Source organism: Anguilla rostrata, unplaced genomic scaffold (assembly GCF_018555375.3).
Source record: "Anguilla rostrata isolate EN2019 unplaced genomic scaffold, ASM1855537v3 scaf1133, whole genome shotgun sequence".
NCBI classification, from domain to species: domain Eukaryota; kingdom Metazoa; phylum Chordata; class Actinopteri; order Anguilliformes; family Anguillidae; genus Anguilla; species Anguilla rostrata.
The window spans coordinates 4,670-10,697 of NW_026986464.1; the positions used below are offsets into that span (position 1 = coordinate 4,670).

General features: G+C 43.4%; 1 pseudogene; it reads right to left on the reverse strand.

The window, feature by feature from the left end:
* Window positions 1–1,420: 1,420 nt before the first annotated feature.
* LOC135247192 (lysine-specific demethylase 2A-like) lies at window positions 1,421–5,439 on the reverse strand (annotated as a pseudogene).
* Window positions 5,440–6,028: the final 589 nt, after the last annotated feature.

Consider the following 6,028-nt stretch of genomic DNA (forward strand, 5'->3'; position numbering starts at 1 on the left):
CACCTAGCGTGCATGCTAGGATAGGCTACCAAAGTTTTCAGTAAAACTTTCTGAGAGGATGAATAATTACTTTTCTTTGGCATGGATCCATTTGAAGACAGTATCGGGTGAGTTCGTTAGTCTTTAAATCTGTCATTATGGTGAGAAAAGCTAAACCATTTTATTTTATTCCCCTTTTCATGTCTCCAAAAATAAGACTTTATCTAAGGGGGGTAATGAGTGAATCAAGTGAACGTTAGATGAAACTAAATGATTGGGGTGAAAATACGAAAGTGGGGGTTTGGGCCCCAAAGGGAAATTTTTGGGGGTTTAAAAAAAAACCCCCCTGCGCTTTCGTGCAGGGTTTCCCGCGAAAATGTTGGTTTTATTCACTTCTCCAACAAAATCCCCCTTTTCTCAGGGTTTTCCCCACAAAGCAGATAACCGGGGGAAAAAGGGTCCCCGTTTTGAAGTGTTTTAACCTTTTTTTCGGGCTGGTTAGCTTTCTACTTATTTAAAAATGGGACACCCGGCTGCAAACTGCAGATCGATGTCGTCAAAAATCAAATAAAACCCATATAATTTTGGGTGGTGGGGTCTAATATCCAGTGTTTTTCAAGTCTTTCCAAAAACTTGGTGCAATTTCTCGTTCCCCCACTGGTCTTATGTTGTGAAATTTTTCAAATAATTCCCTTAAATCAAACACTTTTTCTTTGAAAATTTGGTATTTTTTAAAAGTTTGGGAAAAATATTTGAAAATAATTTCAAATACATGCAAATGCTCCTTAAATGTATTTTAAAAAACATTTTTTAATTTAAATACTCAGTATTTGTAAATGCTAAATTTCAAACAATTAAATAAGTATTTAAAAGTAATTAAAATACAATAAATATGTTTTTGACCCAGGTCTGACGTTACACGTTTTCCTGGTAGGAGAGAAATGTGTGAGAATAGGCTACATACGGAAAACAGCCAAAAGACATGCCCTCAGTAATTCTGCAGAGCAATAAAGTGAAAGGCTTTCCGTGTGGATTAAGCCATAGAAATCACAGATGTGCAATGATAAAATACATTATAATCATCCTGAGAGACTAAAGAACAATGTCAGGTGAGGGCGTTAGTACATCTTTTACAGTTCTCTTCTTTCATTTGTTCAGGGGGGATCAGGAGGAACAGTAAAAGGAAGAGTGAGAAATGAGAGGAGGGACAGAAAGAGACAAAGACAGAAACAAGAAAGAGAGGAACAAGGTGAAGAGAAGCAGAAAAGAGGTTGAGAAAGACAACAGATGAACAAGGAGAAACAGAAAGATGGGAAAGAAAAAAAAATGAGAGGAGGAACAGAAAGTGAGGGAAAGAGAGTAATGAGAGGATGAACAAAAAGAGTGAGAGAAGTGGGAAAGAGGGGAAGTGTGTTTACCTGAGGGGATCATAAATGTGTACCCTGCTTCAACTCAATCCTCTGGCATTCCGTGGCCTTGTCACCCAGGAAGATGTCGCCTTGTTTCCTGACAACACCCAGTTCTCGTACAGCTCAAGGTTCAGGGTGTTGGCGGGATTATCCAAAACACCTGTATGGAGGTGGGGGCACGGTTGGGCCCCACCTTTCATAAACACCTGAGTGAAAGTGGCATACGATGGGTTGGTCGGTGTGGCTCACCTTGCCCTACCAATACATGGTACCAGACCAGGTGCCCCGAAGTCGCGTGGAAGTCTGTGAAACACCCCTCTACACTCATCAGACAGTACCTGCACACAGCACAGGACACCATGAGGAGAAGGCAGAGAGCACAAGCTAACAGACCAGAGCGCTATTAGGCACTAGCAAGCCAGAGTGGCAACAGGTGAGAGGGCTAACAGTGCTAACAGGTGAGAGGGACAACGGGGCGCAAACAGGCCTACAGTACTCACTTCTGTACTTTGGGGTACTGCATGTCGATGATGGCATTAGGGAGTCTCTCTGTCTCTCCTTCAGGTGTCGTGGCCACATGTTATCCACCCAATCGATGATATCCACCTGCTCACACACACACACACGCACGCACAAAAAACTTGACTCATGGAACAGGTGTGCCTCAAGTGTCTAGCATCAGACATGGGGGTGTGCCGAGGCCTCGCGGCGGTGGTTGGTGGCTTTGTTGTTTTGTGTGTGCGCCTCAGGTATGCATGCGCACGTGTCTGTGGTGTGTGTGTGTGTGTGTGGTGAGAGACAGAGAGAAAGACTCAATTATACACAGGTATGTAGCGTACACGATGCAGGCCTCTTGACCAGGTTCTCAGTTTGGTGTGGCTGAACTCCAGGCTGATGACATTGTAGAGTTTCTCCGCTGGGCAGGTGGAGTCTCATAGTACCGTCTCCACTGCGCCATCGACATTTCTATCCCCTTCTGAGTGGTCACATCCATCACATCTACTACCCTCCGACTGCCTGTAGGGGTTCATTCAGCGTTAGTACTATCAGGAAAGCATTATCACTATTATTAGACACTGGTTGTAACATTTCCAAAAGTATGTGGACACCAGATTCATCTGCCAGATAGTGAAGCATGATTCAACACTCCACAGAATGTGTTTCTACTGCTCTAGCCTCGCGAGTTAGTCTCTTTTTCACTTCGTTCAACAGAGCCTGGTGTTCTTGACGTTCTAGGCATAAATGAAGCTTCCCGGGATAGTTGTATTTTCCCAAACAATCAAAGTGCAGACAGCCAGCGCTCCAAATGTGGTGACAATTTTGGCCAGATATAGTCTGAAGCATGCAACGAAAAACCTTTACTGGAGGCAAACTTTTCCACAGACCTGCATCAGTTTGCCACTATTTGGGAAAATGGCTAACGCTAACGTCAGAGTACGACCACACCATCAAAGTTTATCACCGAGATATGCAGAGTCTGCGGTTCGAGGTTCGATAATAAAAGAAACAAACATAATTTATTTATCGGTGATGATTTATTTATTTAATTCCTTTTTGGTTCAACAATTCCACTTGCTCCTCCATTATTGATTGTAAGGGCAAACAATCGAAACCATTGCTTCTTCTGGCCATTTCTCTGGTATTTATTTGATAGCAGACTGCATACCGTAGGTCACGCTTGAAAAATTAAACTTTTATCCAAACACAGCGCTGAAGGTCTTTCAATGAAGTCACGCCTATGTATTTGGCAAGTCTGCGATACAACAGAATTAAATCTTCCTCAAATTTGTCCATAATTCTGTTTTAGCAGATAATTTGGAGTTAGCTCGATAGCTTTGTCCGTTTCGTTTCAGTCGGGACTTAGCACACACGGAACAGAGGAAGTGTTGGGGGAGGAGAACCCGGCACACTGTGACGGACAGTTCGATTAACCAATAGGAAGCCGCTGCTGGCTCCGCGGCAGAGGCTCCTCCCTTTGCCCCAGAAGTACATGCGTTTGTCCAGACTACTACTGTTCCAGAGTCCAATGGCAGTGTGCTTTACACCACTTCAGCCAATGCTTGGTATTATGGCTGATCTTAGGCTTGTAAACAGCTGCTCGGCCATGAAAACCCATTTCATGAAGTTCTTGAAAACAGTACCTTGTGCTGACATTGTTCCCAGAGGTAGTTTGAAACTGTGAAGTATTCCAACCAAGAACAGATGATTTTACGCTACAAGCTTCAGTACTTGCCAGTCCCATTCTGTGAGCTTGTGTGGCCTATCGCATCCCAGCGGTGCTTTGTCGCACTAATACGTTTCCACTTTACAATAACAACACTTACGGTTGACTGGGGCAGCTCTAGCAGGGCACAAATTTGACAACTGACAATGTTTGTCAATGGAGATTCATGGCTGTATGTTTGACTTTATGCACCTGTTATCAATGGGTGTGGCTGAAATAGCCAAAACCACTGATTAGATGAGGTGTCCACATACTTTGGAAATGTAGTGTTGTTTCTAGTTATAGTAGTTTTCATTACTATTACATTATTCCTGTGTATTATTTATTCACCTGTAGTCACCTTTCATTTGACTTCAGTACCCTTTGGCATTGAAAGCAATGCATTTCCTGCTAAAGGAGGCATTAGAATTTATGAGACAAAACTTACCAACAAACAGCTTCACGTCATTCACACTAAAATCTGTATCTGGCATCCTGAGAGAGAGAGACCCAATTTAAAAAGAGATCAAACAAAACATCTCTTCACAAACTTTAAAATGAGCATAAATGGTAGGGAGCAGTGCCAGGGGCCCCACCAGAACCCATACTGTGGCCCCGGCTTTACTTTTATATGGATGGAAAAAAGGGGGGCCCTGTGGGGTCAAGCCCACTCACGCAAACAAGGTTTAAATAAATTTGTTTTGGAAGTCCTCAGTCTGCTCCCCCAATGAGAGTAAGGCAGCACAAGGGGTGAACATGAAGTGAGAGGTTGGGGGGGGCTGGGCATAGTTGCACTGGTATCATAGGGGAGGGGCTGAGCACATGCCTTTTAGCTCTACCATTCCCAGTCTGCTCAGCCCGCTCACTGCCCCCCTCCCTCCTCCTCCCCAGCATCAGTCCATCACTTCCCCCATCACCTTTTTTAGCATCATTTTCTTTTTAACCGCCTCAGGCACCCCACCCCCCCCGGGGAAAGAAGACTTTTTTTTCCTTTTTATCTTCAAGAGTGGGAGAAAAAAATTCAAATTCCCCCATCTGTCTTTTTTGGGCAGATCATATTTTCAATCATATTTTCTGTATCAAAACTCTTTTTGCCCAAACAAGTGTGCAGCTCGTTAGAATTTACCAGCTAAAGATAACGACGAAAGCGAGACTATAGCCACCGATAACTTATCAAACACTACGTTAGCTATTTAATTGCGATAACATTCGTTTGATAGTACATCATTACCAAGCTAGCTGACGGAATGTCTCGCAGTTGGCCAACTGCTGTCCGTTTAAACATGTATTTGCAGCGCTTATGTTAGCTGGATATGTTCTTTTCTACATGCTAGCTGGCTAACCTACTCACTTCCTGAGTGCTGTAGCTATATCGCTGAGACGTTAGAAGATGCTAGAGCCAGCTACCCATGGTGTGCCATATAACTGGTAGTTAGCTGACGCTTTGGTTAATTTGGCTAACTAACGTAACCTATCTTGGTTAATTTCACAGCAAGCTCTACTATATGGGGGCTAGCAAGCTGGCTAACATCACGCAAAGCTAATAGCTAACCTTCTACCACATCAGACAGAAAGCTCTTGCGGTGTTGTGTTCCTTATCACTGTCTCAAAGAAATGGGGGAATACGTTTCAGTTCTGCCCAAGGCGTTGTCACTTACAAAAATCTTGTGTTTTTAATTGCTGATCTTGTTGCTGTCATCCGTCAAAGTTAGTGGGCTCTAGCTACCTTTCGCCGCCATTTTCAACCCGTCACAAAACACACACACACCGCCAGCCATCGGGAAAGACCCGCCTTCGTATGGCAAACACCTCTGACGAGAACAGACCAGCCGTGTTATCATTGGACATTATCCGCTTATTAAATCTGACGTCACGCGTGACGTTTCCATTTCCGGATCCCAAAAGCTCCTTCAGATCCCGACCCTGTGAACCTTTTCACGATCACTTCCTTCTTTAGTGAGGCACTATTGATGGTTAAAAGGCTCTAAATTCTTTCAACTCAAATTAAATCAATGCGCTACAAATCCAGCATTCTAAAGCAGTTAAAACAGCAACATTATTCTTTCGATTTTGAATTGTTGTTACGTCCCCTCCCAGTGGTGCAGGGTTGCAGGGTATACCTACTTATTTTCAGTCGGCATTGCGTATACCCACTTCTAAATCCCCCCTGATGCGCATCATTCAGTATTAGGGAGGTCGAACGTTCTGCCCGCAATGTAATCACAATGAGCGTTCCACACACAAACATAAAACAAAACTGGCATCTGGGCTCACTTTAACAGTAATTTAACAAGGAAATATACAAAATAAGAGTCGACAAAGCTATTAAATCGTTTCCAAAGTACACTGACAGTTCAGCAATGGCACTTTCTTTCTTTAGAAGTCAGAAATGATTATGCTAATTTTGGCCTTGTTTACGAGCATTTGTGTATGCATT